The sequence below is a fragment of the Bidens hawaiensis genome, unplaced genomic scaffold (assembly GCF_021521415.1).
Source record: "Bidens hawaiensis isolate Kalapana, Puna unplaced genomic scaffold, B.hawaiensis_p1.1 tig00013121_1, whole genome shotgun sequence".
Taxonomy (NCBI): Eukaryota; Viridiplantae; Streptophyta; class Magnoliopsida; order Asterales; family Asteraceae; genus Bidens; species Bidens hawaiensis.
In genome coordinates, this window is record NW_027492109.1 from 275,976 (window position 1) to 300,177 (window position 24,202).

The 24,202-nt window shown below is 44.0% G+C and overlaps 1 pseudogene; it reads right to left on the reverse strand.

Moving 5' to 3' along the window:
* Positions 1-289: 289 nt before the first annotated feature.
* LOC143543446 (S-adenosyl-L-methionine:benzoic acid/salicylic acid carboxyl methyltransferase 3-like) lies at positions 290-23,042 on the reverse strand (annotated as a pseudogene).
* Positions 23,043-24,202: the final 1,160 nt, after the last annotated feature.

The following is a 24,202-nucleotide window of genomic DNA, read 5'->3' on the forward strand; positions in this document are numbered from 1 at the left end:
GAAGCGCGACCATGAGAAAATAAATATACAAGTACTTACCAAAACCATGGGTCTAGAAAATATTTGGAACCGTAAACAAATATTAACTAGGAACAAAGGACCATGAGAAAATAAAATTATACAAGTATAAATAACTTGCGTGAACCCGCAGCAACACGCGAGCATTTTTGCTAGTCTTCCTAAAAAAAATATATTTTTAGTTTGTATTGTTCTTGACTGGATTGTTCATGACTATATTTGATTAATTTTAAGTTTGTACATCATGTTTAGTGTTAATAGAAATCTAAATTCATAGTTTCTGACAATATATGAAATTAAAAGGAAAATTATCAATGTCATGTGGATCCCAGTTAAGATTAAAAACTTTCATGTTTTCTATGGAAAATGACCCCTCATATTCAATAATGTTCTTAACTTCATCCTTATAGGCAAAATACACCGAGAAATTGAAGGAGTTAATATCTTATTATCGAACCAACTCCTATTTATATTATCAGTTAATCATAATATATTGGTTATTTGGTTTGTCACATATATAAGAAAAAGCAGAATAACTAGACCTTCTAACCAAAATATATACCTCTTTGGTCATGTCGACAAGTGATTGCCCGAGTAGCTCTAAGAGTGCACAACAATCATCTGTAGTTGGATCAAGCTTACTGCGAGCAATAAATGTTAACATCATGCTTCCACCATGTACTACTTCCTCCGAGCTCATTTGCAAAAACTTTGTGAAATCAGTATGAAATTGTTTTCCATATGTGAAGAAACACTAATTGACCCCGGGCAGATTACGGATAATCTGGGGGTTAAATAGATGTTTCCCACGAGGGGTTAGACCCGGCAAAGATGGTTCTTCTGATAACCTGCAAAACAGACACCGTGAGCTCGTCACTGAGAAGGGGGGGTACCTCCTTGTGACCACCCTCCGGCGTGAGAATCAGACTAGATTGCTCTTGAATATAAGTGTATATTAAGAGATTGCTAGAGCAGATATCAGGTATAAGATATAAGATACAAGATAAGATGAGATGATCATACCATTTGGGGTATTTATAGCCGAAGGTAGGTTTCCAAGAAGGTGTAGCCGGCTGAATAGTATTCCTGTTCTACCAACTGTGGCCTACGCATGTGCCATGCTGGTAGTTGGTGGGTAGGCAGCGGCTGACAGTGACCAGGCCTGCTGTGTACTATTCCTTTTCCACCAACTGCAGGCTATGCACGTGGTATGACAGGAGTTGGTGAGTAGGCAGCGGCTAATAGTGACATACAGTACAAGAGCATGCTGCTCGCCATACTGTTGTCAATGAGCTGTCGTATCTCTGGTCAGATCTTTTGCCCATACCTCGTCAGGTACAGTACAAAAGATCCTCCAGTATCGTACGGACTGGCTCATTTGGGCGGGAGTATTCCCCCTCCCGCCTTTGTGCGGGATTGTTCCCGGCTTTGCTCATTCCTTCAGGTGACTACTGAATTATTGAGAGCTAAGTGCCTTGTGCGTGTAGCCTTGCTGCGCGGGTGGCCTTCCCTGATGGCTTGTATCCGCAGCTGCGGGAACAGGCGGAGTACTTCACCATTGGGAGGCATTTCCTGCGGGAACAGCTTGCGTACTGCGCGTAAGGACGTCACGTCTCTGAGCATGGTGGGTCCTGCGGATCCAGTTGGTTTCTGCGCAGACGTCTCTCTTCAAGGTGAGTCCTGCGGGTCCAACTGGGCTCTGCTGGGACCTACCTCTTCAAGTCCCCCCAGTCCAATGTTCTTCTCATGAATGTTTAATAAGTGAGGTGAACTTTTGGACTTAAGCAAAGGGTTTTTGAAAAGGGTTTAGTTTTAAGGTTTTCCACGGGGATTCTTCCCGCGGAAGTCCTAATGTCACTTGCAGAAATTCCCGACTTTCCTGCTTGATCTTTGGGTATGATGCGGGTAGGTCTGTAACCTCCTCGCAAGTCAGGAGCGTTGAGTCCCACTTGTGTGGATTCTCCATGAGGTTTTGGTAGTTTTGAACATAGTGATCAATTATGTTAAAACCACCAATTCCATCTTGGAGCTTCAAACAATATAGTTCTCGACGTTCCCGCTATGCGGGGATGTTATTCCCGTTTCCGCAAGCATGGCCCAGAAGATCCTTCTTGGTTTCAATTCCCTGCGGAGCGCTAGGTATGTGAAGGGTTTTGCCTTGACACTGTACCCGCACTCGTCTTACGGTTACTTTACTTCCAAGGTATTCATGGCGTCAATTCCCTGCGGGTGCTAAGTATGTGAAGGGTTTTGCCTTAACACTGTACCCGCACCCGTCTTATAGTTACTTGGTCGCCGAGGTATTCTTGGCTTCAACTCCCTGCCGGTTGCTAAGTATGTGAAGGGTTTTGCCTTAACACTGTACTCGCACCTGTCTTATAGTTTCTTGGTTGCCAAGGTAAGGGGTATTTTCCCGCTTACTTTTGAATCTTTTTGAAATTTTGAAATTCGAAGAGTTGGTGAAAGGATAAGAACAGTCCAAACTGTTGAAACGTCGTCCGACGGTTTCTTCTGACTGTGTCAGGACGTGCAGGAAGTTATGGCGACGTGACAGTACATGGTCATTCCAGACGCTTTTTCAGGCGCGTGGGCGCGATTTTTCGGGCGCGTGGCCGCGAAATTAATGGCACGCGTCCTTTCAACAGCTGTTGCCAGCTTGCACTTTGCCACGTGTCATAGTTTCATTGCACCTGTGATTTCTCTCTCTTCCGCATTAAATTCATCGCATTAATTGCGATGAGTATATAAAGTGGGAGAGGGTCCTTTGTAATTCACACTTTCTGTTGGTTCATAGATGTCAGTAGTTCATATGTATAAAGTCTGTAATCGAGTCTGTAATATTGTTTATGTAATTGTTTGTGTAACAGCGAAGTTGTTGACAAGTTCGCTTAGGCGAACTTGTTAACCAAGCGAAGTTGTTAACAAGTTCGCCTAGGCGAACTTGTTCAACGAGCGAAGTTATTGACAACTTCGCCTGAGGCGAAGTTGTCGTGTATTTAAGTAACCTACGGGTTACTGTTTCAGTGTTGGTCATTTTAGGTTTTTGGTTGATCGGTTTCAGTTACGTGTGAGTCTATTGACGTGAGTCTGTAAGCATCTCGGTTTGAGTTATCAATATAACGTGTGGTTATTCGTATTGTGTGTACGTGTGTTCGTGAGCTAATATTCTACGTCCGTAACGATCTACACAGGGATTCCGCACCTGTGTATATCGGGATATCTCGTGTAAGATCCGTCCAGGAACCTACAATTGGTATCAGAGCATTTGCTCGATTGTGTGGTTCGGGATATTCACGCGGGTGTAGAATTCGTTCCATTTCGGGTGTTACCGGGACGAGTTTGTGGTGTTTTTGCTCATTCTAGCTTCCTACCGGTGTGTTTAAGCCTTCAAATCGTCAAAATCGTCGTTAAAATCCGTTTTTCAGATCTACAGAAAGTTCAAGTTCGTCAGGCGAAGTTGCTGTTCATCAGGCGAAGTTGCCGTCAGGATTCGTAGGGTTTCAGCGAAGATATAAGGAGAAGCGAAGTTATTCATAACTTCGACTACCTCCTCAACTTCGCCTAACTCAGCGAAGTTCTTCTCAAGTTCGCCTCGTTCAGCGAAGTTCTCTTCAAGTTCGCTTACTTTCTAAGTTCGCTTATCCTAAGCGAAGTTATTCTCAACTTCGCCCATTTACGCGAATTTACAAAGGATCCAGCGAAGTTTTTACTTAAGCGAAGTTATACTTAACTTCGCCTACAGTACTGTTTCGAAGAAATTTTTCTAACTTCGCCCATTTCAGAATTTATTCGGGTTTCTTAGTCTTCAAGAAGGATGTCGTCAATCAACATTTCAGAGCTTGTCAAGATGGAAGTTGAAGCGGGGTCAGCCACAAAGGCCCCAAGATTGCTAAAAGGAACCGACTTTGTTGCGTGGAAGGATCGGTTCATACAGTATGTTAAGTACCAGGATGTAAAAATGTGGGTATGCATCCAAGATGGATATATTCCACCAATCATGCAGTATGAGGGTCGAGACCAAATAAAGAAATACAGTAAAATGGAAGAGGAGGAGAAGAAGATGTACGAAGCCGAAAGCAAGGCTCATGCTGCAATCACAATGGCTCTTCCGCAGGAGATCCTCCATACATTCAGAAAGTATACATCGGCTAGAGAGCTTTGGGAAGCTCTTGAGAGCAGATTCGAAGGAAATGTAGGCATTCGGGCCTCAAAGATAAAGCTGCTTAAAACTCAATTTTCAGTCTTTAAGTACTTAAAGAACGAATCTCTTGATGATATTATCACTCGATATTATCATCTCATGACTGAATTGAGTAACTACTCCATTTCCTACCGAGAAGAAGAGATTGTAGAAAAACTTCTCGATGCTCTCCCACCAAAATGGGAGATGTATACTGTACTGATGAGAGAAGACAAGGACTTCTCTACTTATGATCTTGAAACCGCGGTCAACAAGCTCAGAACTTTTGAGCTTAATATGGTAAGAAAAGAAACATCTATGGATCAGGTTCAAGATCCAAGCATGTATGGTGCGAAAGTGAACTCCAATACAAGTTCAAAAACTGACTCTGCCGCCTACTACTCGAAAGGTGAGTCGGGTGCCAATTCTTCACAGGAGGGGCATGTGTCAAGTGGTACTCAACAGACAGCAAGCCAGAGTGGTGGATCTTCAAGTTCCTCAAGCAATAATTACTCAAAGATGCCAATGAGCGTCAAATCTGCTGAAGAACAGTTTGGCCTCTATGCTTCATTTATTGCTTCATACGAAAACTATATTCAAGGAAAGGTAGTTGATCCGGCAATGCTAGATGAAGATTATGACCAGATCGATGCTGATGATCTGGAGGAGATGGATTTACAATGGCAGATGGCCATGATAGTGAGGCGAGTGAAGAAGTTCATGAGGAAGACGGGGAGAAAGTTTGTTGGTGGCAGGCCAGGGTTCGACAAGTCCAAGGTAAGGTGCTATAACTGTCAACAAAACGGGCACTTTGCCAAAGATTGCAGAAACGAGAGAGTTGAGCGTGGTCAGGGCCGGTCCCCACAGCACACTGGAAGTACTAAAGAAGTCAATGCCATGCTGTCCAGAGAAGCAGGTGAATATAACTGGAACCTGCATTGGAATGAAAATAATGAACAGGCAAATATGGCTAAGGTTGAGAATGAAGAACGTGAGAAGACTACCGGAGAAGAGAAAGCTGCTGGTAAGGAAAAAGCTTTCATGGCAGATAACGATGATCAACGCTCCGAGGTAAGTTCTAAATCTATTTGTACTAAATGTGAGAATTTGTCTGAGCAACTTGCTACCATGACTGATCAGTATGTTCGTTTAGATGCTGAATTTAAAACTCTTAAAGAAGATCATCACTTCACAAAAGCAAGAGAAAACAGTTACAAAGTTAAAATTAAAGCATGTGAAAAGGATGTTAAAAGCTTAAAAACTAAACTTGCTGAGAAAATTGAAGTTATTGATCTTAGTTATGAGGTTTTAGAAGAAAAGACTAAACTTATTGCTGAACGTGAAAAGCAGATTGCTGACCACCAGGTGAAAGTGGTGGAACTGAACCGAAAACTGGAGCAGTTCCGAAATTCCTCAGCTATTCTTGATCACCTTGTTAGTGATCAAGGTACCTCTACAAAGAGAGGAGGAATTGGTTATCACGAGGTTCCACCACCGTATAACCACAATTACACTTTTAACCCTAGTGTACAGAAATCTGCTGATTTTGAAGTTCCTCAGACAGTTCCTATCAAGGTTACAAGTAAAGATTCAAGTGTTAGTAGTGGCGAAACGAGTTCGCCTGTTTCAAGTGTAAATATTTCTGTTACGAGTCCAGTCTCATCGGATTCGGATAGGTTGTCCGAATCGGGTAAGACAAAAGAGAAGGTAGGGTTACCCACTGGTGGAGATAAAGATAAAACTTCTAAAAAGAGTACTCCACTCAACCCGTACGTCCCACCTTATGTGAGACGAACGGCTGGTAACACTGCCTCTACATCCAAAACAACATTTGAAAAGAAAATGGAGTATAGGTGTTGTTTTCGGTGTAATAAGGTAGGACATCTTGTTGCAGATTGTCCTCTGACGCCGAAATTCAGAGGTGGGAGGTCTACTAAAACTGAGCATAAGTCTACTGGTAATTTTAATACTGTTAAAAATGAAAACCCTTTAAAGTTTCAAAATGTAACTAATTCAGGTTTTCACAGAAACAAACCTCAGTTTTACAATGTTTATAATCAAACCGCAAGATATAATACTTTCAATACACATAGGTTTGGAAGGCCTCACATTCAATTTCCAAGGAGATTTCCTACTAGGACTGACAGGAATTATCCAAATGCTAGCTTTGGAAAGCAGAAGTACGGGATGTATAGATCCAAGACCAATTGGTCTTGGGTCCCTAGATTCTAATCATTTGCTTTATTGTGCAGGAACAGTTGAACAGGGCTGCCCACAGTCTTTGGATTGTAGATAGCGGCTGTTCCCGGCACATGACGGGCAACAAATACTTGTTGCAGGACTTAAAACCTGTTCAGGGTGCCAGAGTTAGTTTTGCTGGTGAAAGTGGAGGAAGAATTACTGGGAAAGGAACGGTGTCCAATGGGAAGATGACACTTGAGAATGTGAACTTTGTGGAAGAGCTGAAGCACAATCTGCTGAGTGTGTCGCAGATTTGTGATAAGGAGTATACTGTTCACTTCACGAAGAATGAGGCGATCGTGTTGAAGCCTGGTTTTCAGATACCAGAAGAGTGGATAGTGATGACAGCTCCACGTGATACAAATACGTATGTAATGGATATGAGGTCTACTGAAATGGCCTTGGGAGAATCATGTTTGTTGACGAAAGCAAGCGAATCAGAATCCGAACTATGGCACAAGAGAATGGGGCACATTCATCTTCGGAAGATGAACCACATTGTCAAAAATGGGCTTGTGATAGGCGTTCCCTTGAAAAGTTTTAACTTTGAAGACAAATGTATTGCATGCAAGAAGGGAAAGCAACACAAGAAATCCCATCTCACCAAGAAGGTCAACTCAATTGCCAGTACTCTAGAACTGCTTCACATGGATCTCTTCGGTCCAGTGAATGTAAAAAGTCTATGAGGTACTTCTTACTGCTTGGTGATCACTGATGACTACTCGCGATACTCGTGGGTATATTTTCTGAAATCGAAAGATGAGACGGCTCAAATGGTGAAGAGTTTGATTACTAAAGTTGAGAACGTCATGAGTAAAACAGTTAAGTTCATCAGAAGTGACAATGGGACAGAGTTCAAGAATTTTGAAATGGAGATCTTCTGTCTTCAGAAAGGAATTGAACATCAATACAGCGCTCCGTATACTCCGCAACAGAATGGAGTGGCTGAAAGGAAGAACCGAACTTTAATTGAAGGAGCCAGGACTATGCTGGCAGATTCGAAGCTTCCTGTGATGTTCTGGGCTGAAGCAGTCGCTACAGCCTGCTATGTACTGAATAGAGTGTTAACCGTTAAGAGACTTGGTAAAACTTGCTACGAGCTTATGCATGGAAGGAAGCCCAACTTGAGTGGTCTTGAACCATTCGGGTCTCCTTGTTCGATCTTGAAGACAAATTCGAAATTTGGAGAAGTAGCCGATGAAGGAATCTTAGTCGGTTATGTTGTTGGGACTCCCAACAGGCGTGTCTTCAATACTTCGACTTGCAAGGTGGAGGTGGTATGTAACACTGACATCACAAGTTACCAACCGCCAAAACCAAGCAATGGACCTGCTGAGCTTTTCGACTATGTTAAGCTTTTTAAGTCGTTTAACGTACCGGATTTGGAGATTTCTGAAGAAGAAGAAAGAGCTGCGACGAAGATGATGCTCGATGAGGAAGAAAATCTATTGCAAAGACAGCTGATTGATAAGTGTCAACCTTCCTCATCAAACACTATCGATACCCCTGCTGCCTCAACTGAAGAAGAATTTATCAATCATTTTCACTCTCAGCATGACACAACCATTGATGAGATCTCTTCTAATTTGGAAGATAATTTGCATGTCGGTTCTGTTCCGACCACGAGAATTCATAAAAATCACCCTTTGGATAATGTGATTGGTGATGTGTCCTCAGGTGTACAAACAAGAAGCAGCTTGAATGAACACACCTGTGTTTATACAAGCATTAAGGAGACAGGAATAATCGATGAATGCCTGTATACCTGCTTTATAAGCCAGATTGAACCGAAAAATTATCAAATGGCTTTAAAGGACAGCTCGTGGGTCGAGGCCATGCAAGAAGAGTTGGCTCAATTCGAGAAGATAGAAGTTTGGACTTTGGTTGAAAAACCAAGGAATGTGCATGCAATTGGCACAAAATGGGTGTTCAAGTGCAAGAGAGATGAAAAGGGGATCATTATAAGAAACAAGGCGAGGCTGGTCGTTAAAGGATTTAATCAGCAAGAGGGGATAGACTATAATGAGGTGTTCGCTCCGGTGGCCAGGTTGGAAGCGATACGATTGTTTTTGGCGTTTGCTGCGTTCAAGAAGATGAAAGTGTTTCAGTTGGACGTGAAGAGTGCGTTCCTCAATGGGAAAGTGGATGAGGTTGTATATGTTGAGCAACCTCCGGGTTTTCCTGACCCAGACTTTCCTGATCACGTATACAAGTTGAGCAAGGCGCTGTATGGATTACATCAGGCACCTCGTGCCTAGTATTCAACGTTATCGGACTACTTGCTAGAAAATGGTTTTGAAAGGGGTTTGATCGACAGTACTTTGTTTGTGAAGAGAGAAGGAAGTGACTTCCTGCTAGTTCAAGTCTACGTGGATGACATCATATTTGCTGCATCAAGAGTCTCCATGTGTCAGGAATTTGAGGCCGTTATGAAGAAAAGATTCGAGATGAGTGCTATGGGTGAACTAACGTTCTTTTTAGGATTGCAGGTTGATCAAAAGAAGGATGGGATGTTCATTCATCAAACAAAATATGTTCATGATGTCCTCAAGCGTTTCAAGATGGAGGACTCTTCTCCATTTGACACTCCAATTTGCGTCAACCACAAGTTGGGAGCTGAAATTGACGGTGACGCAGATGTGGACCCAACTCAGTATCGGGCTATAATAGGTTCTTTGATGTATTTAACTGCTTCTAGGCCTGATATAATGTTTGCTGTTTGTCTTTGTGCTCGTTTTCAGGCAAACCCAAAGGAATCTCACATGAAGGGTGTGAAGAGGATTTTGCGGTATCTTAAAGGCAAGCCGAAGCTAGGGTTGTGGTACCCGAAGGGAGGAGACGTAGAACTGGTAGCATATACAGATTCTGATTATGGAGGGTGCAATCAGAGTCGGAAGTCAACAACTGGAGGTTGTCAGTTTCTTGGTGGCAGATTAGTGTCGTGGCAATGCAAGAAGCAGACTTCAGTCGCAATCTCAACGTGCGAAGCTGAATATATGGCAGCATCCAACTGCTGTTCTCAGGTTTTGTGGATTCAACAACAATTGCGCGACTATGGTCTGAATTTCTTACTCACTCCTATTTTAATTGATAACACTGCTGCCATCTCAGTAATTAACAATCCCGTGAAGCATAGTAAAACTAAACATATTGACATTCGTCATCACTTCATACGGGATTGTGCTGAGAAGAAACTGATCAAGGTCGAAAAGGTCGATACGCTGGAAAATTTCGCTGATTTATTTACAAAAGCTTTTGATAAATCCAGATTTCAAAACCTAATTGAGCTGAACGGGATGATCAATCCCGAGTAACCATGTTTTTGTGATTATTTAAAAAAAAAAAAAACATCACTATTGCTTAAAATTAGTCGGTTACCTCAGTTTGATGGACATATCCTCGGATATGTTTTGGTCCTCGTTTCTACTTAGAGAATGAGGGTCGCCATTAACCAGATGACTGAAAGTGACCGGGGCAGTTAAGATGTGTTTTCTTTCTGTCGCTGAAAATTAGTCGGTCATTCTTAGTAAGAAGGACACATACTTGTATGTGGTCGGTCCAGTTGATCCATTGGATCTTCGGGATTGCCGTTTACCTGAAGACTTTGACGTGATCGGGGTGACTAAAGTCAAATTTTTTTTAGGGAAATGAAATTACTTTTCAAGTCTAATACTTCGTAAAGAAGTTCTTTGCTATGTTTAACAGAAAATTGATCCAACCGTGGAAAATGATATATATACTAACTTTGTGTGCTTAACTGGTGAAGTTATTAGGCTTAAAAGGCTTTAGGACAACCATTGTATGTCATGGTAACTTTTTTATGGTGCGTAAAAGTAGATGTGATACAAATTAAAGTTTACTTGATTTTATGTGGAAACTCCTTAAGAGTTTTGCGTGTCTTCATGTACATCTTTCCGAATGATAGGCAGAAAAGTGATTACCCAGTCATACACGAGCCCGTAAGTGTTCTGATTCCCGTGAAGAAAGCGTTTCAAGACACTGCAGTGATCCAGATTCGGGACTTGCAGTTGATTATTACTCTAAAGTCTATAAGTATGTTTGAATATATATATATATATATATATATATATATATATATATATATATATACTTATGAAGTTATTGTAACATTCGAGAGTTCAAGAGATCGAGACTTCTCAATCATGGAGTAAGAATGAATACGGGATCCAGACATAGAATACTTACAAGTTAATCAGACACTATGGGTCGAAGTCAATTCGGGGTGACTTGGGGAAAGCCAAATACGCTTTGAGGATAGATAGGAGGCATCAATATTTCTGAGTTGTTGCCCACTTAAATTTTAAGGATTAATTGAACCTAACTCGTATCACAGAAACGATTAAAACCATCTTAAGTATATTACCTGCTTACAACCTGTCTCTATATGTCATAATACAGCTAAACACGGATCTATGTAACAGTCACGTAGTTAGTATGATTCCTGTTATGCTCTTTTCTAAAACGTGGTGTCCCTGACTCGACTGAAATTTGATCCCTTATTTGTTAAATTTTTATAAGTTTTTCCTATTTTTGTAGTTGTATTATTTTATAACTGGTTACTTAGACATGATCATATTTGTTTAACTCTTTTTGGAAGTTTCAAATGTTAATTGCAAAATGTTCAAACTTAAAGGTTGATTTTGAAATTATAGGCGAAGTTCTTGAATCAGGCGAACTTATGCTTAACTTCGCCTAGGCGAAGTTATCCGTAACTTCGCCTGAACTACACTGACCCTATATAAGGTTTTTCAAACAGTAAATTTCATTATTTTCAAAATTCTCAGCGAACTTAAGCTCCGAGTTTTCCGGCGAACTTAAGAATTTTCCGGCGAACTTGATTCCTATTCCGATTTCGATCTTCGTTTCCAGTTTCGATTATCACTTGAGGGTACGTGTTGTCGTTATACCTCAAAAACATGTTCTTTTCATGGTCGTTTTTTACCCGGTTCGAGACCTCGGGTCGTCGGACCTTCAAAACCGAGTTTTTCAAACTTGTGTTACGTGTTCATGGACGAACTTTTCGTCTTAATAACATTAATATGTTGTGTTCTTCTCTCCTGGATCGTCAAATCGTGCGAAATCATCGGATTATTGGCCGTTTGAATCTGAACAGTCGCCGATTCAGATGAAGGCGAAGTTAGGGTTTAGGCGAAGTTATCCGCAACTTCGCCTGGGGCTTAATTTCGCTTGAGGCGAAGTTATCCACAACTTCGCCTAAAGCTTAATTTCGCCTAACTCTTATCTTCGCCTAGGCGATGTTGTGATAAGGCGAAGTTAACATCAACTTCGCCTTGATCATTTTACTTAAATTTAATTAGACGAACTTACAGATGAAGCGAAGTTGTTCCCAACTTCGCCTCACCTTTAAGTTCGCCTATACATGTTTGATCACAACTTCGCTCATGGTATAAAGCGAACTTGTGAGTTGCTTAACGGGTATCTAACTTAGTTCTTTTAGTGCAGATATGGCTGCTGTTGGAGGAGCTGGTGGTGATGACGGTGACGATCAGAGGCTATTCTTTCCAGCTCATAACCAGTTCATCACTCTAGATCCAGATGCAAAAGGCGTGGAGGACTACCGGGAGATTATTACCTTTCTACTGCGCTCAAGAATATTTCACGCTATCACCACTACCCTGCCTATTTCACTGCCGAATATTGAAGACTTTTGGCAGACGGTAGAGTATGATTGCCGGGTTGAGCCCCCGGTGATGCGAGCCACCGTTAATGGTCAAGTTGTTCAGTTTTCCTCTGAACACATACAGGTGGCGTTGCAATTTGGAGAAGAAACAAGAGATGACCCCACGGAGTTTGTTGCTCCTTTTCGTGATGGCGCGTTCCTAAGGATGGGGTATTCAGGTCTCTTAGGTGATACACAGCGAAGGAAAGGATTCTTATTAGATCAGTGGCGCTTCCTAATGCATGTCATGATAGTCTGTATGTCGGGACGGAAGGCGGGCACGGATGGAATGGGTGCGACGATGCAGTCTGCTATGACTGCCCTGACTTACAATAAAAGATATTCTTTTAGTCAGATGATCTTTTACGAGATCGATCGTCAGAGGAGGGCTGTGGCGCGTGAGCGGTTTACAATGTATCCACGATTCCTACAGATGATTTTAAATCATGTGGCTCCGTCGCTACCTCAAAGACGCCCTATTCGATACGTGGAATGTGTGTCGAAACGTATCTTTGCTCAGTGTCGCACTTCCAGCGCACGAAGCAAGCCTGAGCTGCGTCCCAGGCATACTCCGCTTTTTGGGTATCTTATTAACCCGGAGTATGTACCTGCGGCGGGGGACGAGTTCAGAGACCCAAGACCACAACAGGCGGCAGCACCACAGGCTGTATCAGCTGCGCCTGCTGTATCTACTGCTGTATCTGCTGCTGTGCCAGCTTCTGAGATTGATCTTTGACGCCATGTTCGGCGGGCAAGGATTGTTTGATATGGACCGATTTGATCCACATGAGAATAGTCAAGTCTCGGGTCCACAAGCTGATTTTGATGATGTGATGGAAGAGGCCAGACAGATGATGGTGAGACATGAGAGAACAGTGGGTAAGCAGAAAAGAATTGTTGATGACGAAGATGAGGAAGATGATGAAGAAGAGGCTGTGCAGTTGGTGCGAAAGCGCTCAAGAAGGGAAACGACAGGTATGGGTGTTGGAGCCGGAGAGACTTCAAGGTTTGCACGTTTTGCTCCACCTGCCTTGTCTGGTATGTCCCTTGTTCCTACCTCTGTTCAGGTATCGAGTACAAGCGCTACGGTTGTTCCCGTAGTGGCTACATCATCGACTGACCTTCCACAGATCACAGTCGTCTAGACGTCGGCTCCAGAAATTGTGTCTCTACCACCTCAAACGCGTACTCCACCGGTGGTAGTAGCACGATTTGTTGAGTCTACGGTCACCACTTCTGCAGGAGTATCGGGTACGGTACCACCTGCGGACACGCCCAGTTCTGACTCGGAACGGATAACTTCACTAGAGCGGATTGTAGCTCAGCAGTCAAAGACTATTCAAAGCCTAGTGGAAGCAAATCAACTGCAGGCATCCCTCCTGGCTGAGCACGGGAAAATAATAGATGCCTTGAAGGAGTTCTTGGCATCTCAGGGGGAGATGAGCTGTAGAGGAGATGAGTTGAGGACCAAGCGTAGAGAAGACCGAGACGATGATCCCAATGCACCGGAAGGTGCAGGTGGTGAGCTGCCAAGAACCTCACAAGCTCTTGGGGCTTCCACAGCTGAGGGGGAGTCTACCGAAGCGGATGGTGGTGATGATGACGTGATCGATGCGCTGAAGGAACTTGATGATGACATGTTCAGCGACGATGTATTATTTGATGAAGATGTTCTGCCAATCAGTGAGATTGAAAAGATTGGTGCAGAAATTATGGTTGAAGATGTGATAGAGGAAGGAGAGATTGTGGATGAAAATGTCGAGCACGAGATCCCTGAGGTTGAGAAAGCCGATGTGAGGGCTGAGATGGATGAGACTACTGAGTGGGAGGAGCAGCCTAGGTGGAAGGAAGGTTGTGCTCATTGGTTTATCAAGACCAAGAAGCCTGCTATTCCAGCCATGTTCAAGAAAAGCTATAACATTAAAGGCTATGCTGAGGCGAAGAAGGGAATCATCTGTTGGATTTATGATGAACAGATCAAGTTATTTGTGGTAAAACGTTATGATGGCATTCAATACTTCAAGAGAATGTTGAGATCTTTCAACACGTTGCCGGAATGCGAGGTAAAAGATTTGGGCAGATTGGGCCTGATAAACAGAAGTAACAACAATATGGCAAGAATGATTGAGAAGATTGTGTGGAAAGAAGGCGTAAAAGAAAAGAAGTTTGAACTATTAAAGCCACAAAAGGGAAAGCTCATGGAGGATACAGAGAGGGGATTGAGAGCAGATGGCAAGCCATGGATGGTGATGAAGTACAAGCCGATCCGATGCATCAAGGAGGTTCCAATGAAGAATATGCCTCAAGATGTGTTGAAGAATCTAAAATGGTGGTACGTTGATTGCCAGACTGCTGAAGCCGTGATGGAAGACGAAGATGAACAAGAAGTGCTGAGGGTGTATGACCCGATGCATCTTGTTAACTTATCGAAAGCTGATTTGCAAGCGTTGAACGAAAAGAAGATATTCTATATTCCTGCTTGGAAGGATGAAGCAAGGAAATATCAGCGAGTAGTCACGGTGTGTGTTAGAGAAGGAGTGCACGCATGAAGATACAGGATTACAAGACAAGAGCTGAAAGATCAAGATATGAAGCTACTGCCAAGGGGGAGTCTGTTGGTGCATAGATGTCAGTAGTTCATATGTATAAAGTCTGTAATCGAGTCTGTAATATTGTTTATGTAATTGTTTGTGTAACAGCGAAGTTGTTGACAAGTTCGCTTAGGCGAACTTGTTAACCAAGCGAAGTTGTTAACAAGTTCGCCTAGGCGAACTTGTTCAACGAGCGAAGTTATTGACAACTTTGCCTGAGGCGAAGTTGTCGTGTATTTAAGTAACCTACGGGTTACTGTTTCAGTGTTGGTCATTTTAGGTTTTTGGTTGATCGGTTTCAGTTACGTGTGAGTCTATTGACGTGAGTCTGTAAGCATCTCGGTTTGAGTTATCAATATAACGTGTGGTTGTTCGTATTGTGTGTACGTGTGTTCGTGAGCTAATATTCTACGTCCGTAACGATCTACACAGGGATTCCGCACCTGTGTATATCGGGATATCTCGTGTAAGATCCGTCCAGGAACCTACACTTTCACTCCTCTTCTTGTAAACGATTTCCGGCGAATACTTTCTGCCAAGCATTCTCCTGAAATCATTCCTTTACCTCCAAACCATGTCTTCTACTCACGATTTCGAAGCTGCTGCCGAGGAATCTGACGTGCACGTCGAGATCCCGACGTCTACGTCTGATAAAGACGATAAGAGCACTGCTGGCGAATGCCAGTGTGCTCTTCCCACTGAGCTTTTTCAGTACATCGTCCTGAAGTTCATGCTCGAGCCGTTCGAGCCTGGTTTTCCGGAGCCACACCAGACGGTGTACGATGCCCCCAAGGGCAAGATAGGGGTGTACGCTGCATTCTTCGTTTATGGGAATCTCAGGTTCCAATTAACGAAGTTTGTATACCGTGTCTTGGAGAGGCACGGGGTGCATTTGACGGAGGTACACCCGATGGCGATCGCCAAGATCCGCCACTTTGAGTGGGTGTGCCTCATTCTGGGCGTGGAGCCCCATGTTGACCGGTTGATGACCTTCTATTCTTGGAGGTGCATCCAGGGGTGGTACACCTTGGTCAACCGGATCAAGGGGCTGAAGATCTGCGCAACCGAGCGCAGTCTTCGGTCGTGGAAGAGGGAGTTTTTTTATATCTCCGCTCGCGTCGTCCCGATAGCGATGACGTTTAAGAATGGGATAGCACTCCCCGCCCTTCACGCCCCAAACTACCAGGAGGCGGAATGGTTCGCCAAGATCTCCCGGATCCAGACTCCGGTGTACCGCTTTGCGGAGTCTGGGATGGTGATGCTTGGGATGAGCCGGGTGTGGAAGGAGGCGTCACAGGTTCCCATCGTCCTCGAATACGGTTTGAACTCTGTCCCTTACGGTATGCTTTGTCTTATTTGTTTATTTAGGTTTTTCTTCTAACTGTTTCTTTTTTATTTCAGAGGGGAACGACTTGCAGTCTCTCCTGCAGCCGCGGGAGAGTGATGGTTCTGCTTGGATGGGTACTCGTGCTCTAGATGAGAACGAGTTGCCCATCCTTGAACAGACGGCGGATTGGTTCGTGGAGGTCTACCCGCCAGGCCACGAGATCCTGAGCGCCAGGAGGCCAGGTAAGGAGTTATTCAACCCTCGACCTCTCAATGCTGAAACCTTTGCTGGAATTCCTCTAATCTTGTGTTCTGATGAGGAATCCGCAGATGGTCCTCCGTTGGTGCGGAAAAAGAAGGCTGCCGGCGGGAAGGGGAAGGTGAAGGTTGCCTCCACTGCCGATCAGGTGCATCGGTCTGATTCAGAGACCGAAAGCGAGGAGGTGGCGGGGAACCCTGGTGGTGATAAGACCACTGCTCCGGAGGCTGAGACGACCGTCACCTCCGAGCAGCCCAGGACAACGACGGTGAGCGGCGTGAAGAGGCCGGCTCCATCGGGTTCGTCCCCGCCTGTTCGCACTTTTAGGCTCAAGAAAACCCGTAAGTACAAACTTTACTTTTTAACTTCATATCTTTCCGCCATTATACTTATATCTTCTTTGTGCAGGCGTGGATGCTACCGCATTCCAGGGTGGAGCGGGGAGGAGCACCTCCGGACCCATGACGGTAGGCTTGGTCAACCTACCTGAGGCGATGACCCAGGCGGCTGCGCCTGCTTCAGTTGGTTCAGTTGCTCACCCAGTTGAGCCAACTGTTCCAACTGTGATGACATCTCCGCCGGCTGTCAGTGCCATATTTACTGAATCTTTCACTGAGCCGGCGGTGACTATTTCTGCGGGTACTTCCGCAGCGACGACCACGGTTGTGAGTTCACCTCCGGTGAGTTCACCTCCGTTGGTTTCTACCGCGGCAGCCTCTATGCCTCCTCCGACGTCGGCAGCTACGGCCGATCCTTCAGGTATGCTTGGGGCTTCTCGCCAACCTCTGCCTCCTTCCCATCTGCCTGACCTCTTGGATGGATTTCCCTTGGGTTCAGGTGATGGGTTTGGCGGCTATCGGCCTGTTGTCGACCCTACAGGTGCGTAGGGTTGTTTTGGCCTTTTTTTTTTTTTTTTTTATATATCATCTTTTCCTAACTGCTTTTTGTTTTTGCAGTGTCGGATTCCAATGAAGTGTATGTTCCACGATGGAACATCCGCCGAGGAACAACCCTTCGCACGCCTGTGGAGTGCGTGGAGTGGGCTCGTCACGCAGCTCCCAGTGGTGCGTTGGGGGAAGCAATGGCTAGCTACCAGGAGGGTAGGCTAACCAATGAGCTTCGTATTCTCCTGGCCCGTATGCAGCCGCGCGTCGAGCTGCTTTGTCGTGAAAACGACAAGTTAAAAGCATCTCGTATCCAAGAAGCAGCTCAGGCGCGGGCTGTCCGGGAGGAGAACAAGAGGCTTACCGCAGTGGCTGCGGAAAAGGAGAAGGCCTTCAAGGCCCTCGAGGTTGAAGTTCAGGCCCGACTCGAGGCCCGTTCCAAGGCTGCCCAAGCTGTCAACGAACAGCTTCGGCTGGCTAAGGAAACTGCAAGGAACGCAACTGAGAGGGCCACCAAGGCTGAAGCTATTGCTGAGCCTCTACGCATTGAGAACGAGGAGCTTAAAGCCAAGCTAGAGGGGCTCCAGCAGGCTCATGATGCCTTGGCTATGGAAGACGCCAAGAAGCTCCAAGAGATCTTGGACCAGAGGGGCGTGCTTGACCACACTGAGCGGAAGCTAAAGGGCGTTGAAGAGGCTGCTGCTAAGGAAGTGTTGCTCACCAACCTTAACAAAAGTGAAGCCGAACGCGCCCGTAACCAAGCTCAAGCCGCCCTCCAGGAGGCTCTGGTTGCCAAGGAATGGCTTCTTCGAGAAGCGTTGTCTCAGGTATGCGTAATTTCATATCTTTACACTTTTCTTTGTACATAGAAAAGGTTCTGACACTTGTATTTTTTCTTGTAGGTTGTGCATCGAGTCTTCACGGACACATCATACGATGATGCCATGAGCGCAGCCCTCAACGCTTCTCATGAGGATGGGGAAAAGGCCGGCTTCCTGCTTGGTCTAGGGTTCGTTGAGAAAGGCATCCCGCCTTCCAACTTCCCTTTATATGATGTTGATACTGAAGCTATATGACCAAGCAGTGAATCAGTATGCCGCCTTCCCGCATCCGGTGGTGGAGAAGGTGAACGAAGTTGCTGCTGCTGATGATGGGCTAGCCATTCTAAAGACCTTCCTTGAACCGCCACAGCCAACTGATGGTGCGGGTACAAGTGGGTTTGGGGGGAGTGGTCCTGAAGCTTGAACCTTAAGATCCCTTCCCACTGTTAGGATAGGTTTACATTGTATAGATTTATATTCTTGTAGGCGGGTAGTTACCCGGCCATTCTTGTAATACTTGAATTATTATGAAATATAAATCTTTTTTCACTGGATGACTTGCTTTATAAACGTTATATGACTTGCTCATGCATACTTTAGTTTAAATTAGCAACCTTCCAAGTGTTCTGAATAAGTTAACCTTTGAACGTGGTAGATAATAGGTTGAAGTTTTGCTTCCTCCTTCGTGATTGTGCGGGTAAGACCGTCACTTGCACTTAGTAGGATGGCTAAACTTTACCTAAATCTGACCTGCGTGGAGGTTTTCCTCATCTTTTCGTAATTTCTAAGTGTTTAGAATAAGTTAACCTTTGAACGTGGTAGATAATAGGTTGAAGTTTTGCTTCCTCCTTCTTGATTATGCGGGTAAGACAGTCACTTGCACTTGGTAGGATGGCTAAACTTTACCTATATCTGACCTGCGTGGAGGTTTTCCTCATCTATTTGTTAGAAATTTTCTAAGTGTTTAGAATAAGTTAACCTTTGAACGTGGTAGATAATAGGTTGAAGTTTTGCTTCCTCTTTCGTGATTGTGCGGGTAAAACCGTCACTTGCACTTGGTAGGATGGCTAAATTTCACCTATATCTGACCTGCGTGGAGGTTTGCCGTTTTGTGTTTATGCGGGTTTTGCCGCCTTCCACAAGCAACGACTTTACACTTATTTATGCGGTGAAAACCGGCATCAGTGTTTTGAATAAATTAACCATTCGACGCGCGGTTGTCAATAGGTTAGTTCGGTTTCCTCTATCATGATTTGTGCGGTTAGTACCGGCACTTTCATTTAGTGGGATGACCAAACCTTACCTATGACTGACCTGCGTGAAGGTTTGCCGTTTTTTGTGTTTATGCGGGTTTTGCCGCCTTCCACACGCAACGACTTCCCCACTTATGTATGCGGTGAAGACCGGCATATTAGTGTGGAAAGTTCATAAGTATAAATGTAAGATTATCAGCGTCAATGTGTTAAGGAGAATCATTTCCATTAGAAGTGGCTCTGGGCCTTTTCTTTTACAAGTTTGGAATTGATCTACATGCACTGTGTAATTGAGCTCCCTTCCATGTTGTTTGGATGGGAGTGCCATCGAGCTGATATGCACCTGGTTCGGGATCTCGTTGTTTACGCAGTATGTAGTCTCCAACATTGAAGCTGCAATTTTATTCGTGTTTTCCCCAACTGGGGTTCTACACGCATCAGCCTGCTCAGCGTTCGTTACGCCACGAGGTGCGCGAGCGTCCCATCTCTGACAAATGCTTCGACGATGTCCTTTACGTCTGTGCATTCTTCAGTGTTGTGGCCTCTTGTCCTGTGAAAGTCACAGTATTTGCTCCGATCAGCATTGTGACGATGTCGGATCATTGGAGCCTTTGGCCATGGGATCTCCTCAGTGGCGAATATCTCGGTGACGCTTTTGGTGAGTGGCGTCCATCTGGAGTTCTGGTTCGACTGTACGTTATCCCTTCCGCCTAACCGATGTTGCAAGCCGGATGAGGTGTCAAAGTTTATCCTTGACTGCCAAATGCCTAGCTTCCGTTTTTTGTTTAGTCGGGCGGTAAGGACGTTGTCTTCTCTTGTTTTCTGGGTGTAGAGGTTTGTGCTCTGGGGGAGATCTCTACCCAGTTGCTTCTCCGTTTCCGCAAAGCGTTTAGCTGCTGTCATGATGGCATCCCATGTGGATGGCATGCCATCTCTACCCGTTAAGGTGCGGATGAGCTCTGGGTCGTTCGCGCCCTGGATGAAAGCAGCGCGAACAAGATCTTCGTTAATATTACCCAGACTTAGCTTCTTTGAGTTGAAGCGAGTGATGAAGTCTGGCAAAGATTCATCTTTTTCTCGAATGCAATTGAGGATTGTCCATTGCTCTTCGGTATACTTTCTTTGTTGGCTGAAGTGTTGGCTAAATTTCTGCTGGAAGTCTTCCCAATCGTAGATGTGGTGGACCGGTAGACGATCGAACCACGCTCTAGCTGCCCCAACAAGCGTCATTTGGAACATGTAACACCACGTAGGTTCCGTCCAACTACTGACGGTTGCCCCCGCTATGAACCTGTTCAAATGATCGTCTGGATCAGATATACCATCGTAAGTGCCGATGTTGGACATCTGTTTGGCACTTTTCGGGACTATTGCTTCCGCAATGTCCCTTGCAAATTTGGACGTTCCCGCCTTTGCAGCAGTTGGTGTAAATGTTTTGGAGAAGTCACGTGGGTTTCCACCTGCGTTTTTTGGTTTGAAGGTTTCTCCAAAACGCCTTCTCGGTTGGGAGTCCGTTTCCTTACGCTTCCCTTTCGCCTTATGACGAGGGTTTGCGTCACTATCGGATTCCTCCGAATCATCGTACAAGTGCTCTTCGAATTCATCAGCCTGTTGGAGTGAACGTAAGCGTTCATCCAACTCAGCTTGGAATTCTTTTAGACGTGCTTCCGCCCATGCTTTAACTTCATCGAGTGTTTGGCGGGGGAGCCTCGTTCGTTGTCTCTCTAACTGGGTATCGGTGAATCCCAGTGAGAGATTATTTACTGCACTTGCCCCGGCTTGGGTAACTGGGGTAGTGTTCGTAAATTTTACTGCACTTGCCCCGGTTTGGGTAACCGGGGTAGTGTTCGTAAAAACTGTATAGTTGCCGGTATTCCCCCCAGTAGCTGGGGTTGTGGTTACCGGGGCTTCTTGGTCACTCATTGGTTTTGGGACCGGAGTACTTTTAACCATCTTTCCAGAAGTTTGAAAAAACTGAAAAAAGAAATTAAGTTCTAGCTTTTATGCACGGATGGCGCCAATGAAGAAACACTAATTGACCCCGGGCAGATTACGGATAATCTGGGGGTTAAATAGATGTTTCCCACGAGGGGTTAGACCCGGCAAAGATGGTTCTTCTGATAACCTGCAAAACAGACACCGTGAGTTCGTCACTGAGAAGGGGGGGGTACCTCCTTGTGACCACCCTCCGGCGTGAGAATCAGACTAGATTGCTCTTGAATATAAGTGTATATTAAGAGATTGCTAGAGCAGATATCAGGTATAAGATATAAGATACAAAATAAGATGAGATGATCATACCATTTGGGGTATTTATAGCCGAAGGTAGGTTTCCAAGAAGGTGTAGCTGGCTGAATAGTATTCCTGTTCTACCAACTGTGGCCTACGCACGTGCCATGCTGGTAGTTGGTGGGTAGGCAGCGGCTGACAGTGACCAGGCCTGCTGTGTACTATTCCTTTTCCACCAACTGCAGGCTATGCACGTGGTATGACAGGAGTTGGTGAGTAGGCAGCGGCTAATAGTGACATACAGTACAAGAGCATGCTGCTCGCCATACTGTTGTCAATGAGCTGTCGTATCTCTGGTCAGATCTTTTGCCCATACCTCGTCAGGTACAGTACAAAAGATCCTCCAGTATCGTACGGACTGGCTCATTTGGGCGGGAGTATTCCCCCTCCCGCCTTTGTGCGGGATTGTTCCCGGCTTTGCTCATTCCTTCAGGTGACTACTGAATTATTGAGAGCTAAGTGCCTTGTGCGTGTAGCCTTGCTGCGCGGGTGGCCTTCCCTGATGGCTTGTATCCGCAGCTGCGGGAACAGGCAGAGTACTTCACCATTGGGAGGCATTTCCTGCGGGAACAGCTTGCGTACTGCGCGTAAGGACGTCACGTCTCTGAGCATGGTGGGTCCTGCGGATCCAGTTGGTTTCTGCGCAGACGTCTCTCTTCAAGGTGAGTCCTGCGGGTCCAACTGGGCTCTGCTGGGACCTACCTCTTCAATATGCTTGGTATACATTTAGCGGACTTGTTTTGGCCATGAATACATTTGATCCATTATTTTCAAGGCCTTGAGGCACCTATCACATGTATAGGGACTATACATTATGTCTTTATCTTCCCAAATATTTTCTTATAAGCAAGTTTAGTTATCATCATATCACACATCAAATCAAGATCGAGTTAGAAATTATGCATACCTGAGAAAGCCAATGATTAACATTAGCAGAGTGAACAAGGTGCAAACTATGATTGGGGAAGAGCCTTTCGTAGATGGAACCTGGAACATCATAAACAAAACAAGGGCCCCTAAACTTTCTCTTTTTTCCTTCTTAAGTGTTGCATAAAAGTCAGGTAACAATTTGAAAAGAGTATTGAAATCATTTCCAAAGAGGTCATTTAAACACACTTGAAACTGTGGTACTTTAATATTTATTCTTGGCATGTCTCATGCACAATATTGATAACACTAGACACAACCAATAGCGTATTTGTGCTAGACGAGCATCCTAAATCTGCGAACATGAAACAGTCATTGAAGACCTCATAATTAGCTAAATCCTTGATTGTTTGCTTTAGAAATGGCACAGCCTTTCGTATCCCGGTTTCCTGGAAAAAAGTACCAAAGTAATTCAAGACACCATTGTTGCATATATGCAAAAGTGTATGGTATGAGACTATGAGTATGTATCACTTATACCTGAAGCAATGAGTTGGCATAGCTTGATTCTCCATTGCCAGTATTCATATGTAGGATGTTTACTAAGACCATGGCCTTTTTTATTGTTCCTTGCCCTTGGTCTACGTATTATTGCTTTAAAAAAGATGCCAAGAGGTCTTAATTATATGCACCTTGATACTCATCCAGTATATTGTTATCTAGCTCTCACTTACTTTTTATCATAGTAAATTGTGATTTCGTCCTTGTTGTTTGTTGAAAATTACTACTTTAACCCATGCAATAGTTTAAAATTACGGTTTCAGTTCATGATTTTTCATTTTCTTAACTCCGAGCTTTTAACTTTGTTACATACATATACATGTGTTAAATTGGAGTGAATTTTGGTATTTTTAATTTTTAACTCTTGTCTGGCTTTTAACGACATCGTCGTTGACCTTCCACCACCACTCTTAGGTAACTAGTCAGTTTTAGTGTTTTACATAAAAGAGTTTACGTAGCAGAGATTATTTATTGTTGTGAAACAAGCCTAATAGCCAGACAATAAGAGATGAACATGTAGGGAGAAAGATGGAGATTTCATTAATTATGTGTGTATTACAAAGAGGTACATGAGATGTATATATAGGGTAGGAAAACTTGGAGAGAAAGCTAATCTATATTAGGTATTGATAACCACAATATTATATATTTATAACACTCCCCTTGGTTATCAACATAATACGCTTGAAATGTTGCCTCATTAAAAACTTTGCTAGGAAAACCCAGTGGGACAAAACCATAGCTAAGAGAAAAATAGTGCAACGCGTATTATCTCTCCCTGATTTATATATCCGTTAATATGGTAAATATTGATCTTCTGTGAAAGTTGTCCAAAACTTTTATAGTCAATCATTTGCATCTTCAGCCATTGACTTGCGAATCCTTAGGTTTAATAACGTTTCATGATTTTCACTTGAAAACTTCTATTGCATCATCTCGTAAACATATACCACTGTATTGATAACCCTGTTGTGTTTTTCTGCATCGACAATACTAGCCAAACTTGTTTTGATGGGTTAGTAAAATATAAGTACATATCTTTCATACCTGAAATATATATTTTAACCCATTCTGATGTCTCCTAGCGTATAATAAAAGATAAAGAAATCCTACATAGTTAGCAACAAATATTAATGTGCATATGCATTTAATTATGATACTTTTGAACCCATAATATTTCATATTGTGATAGGAAATTATATAGAGTGCAT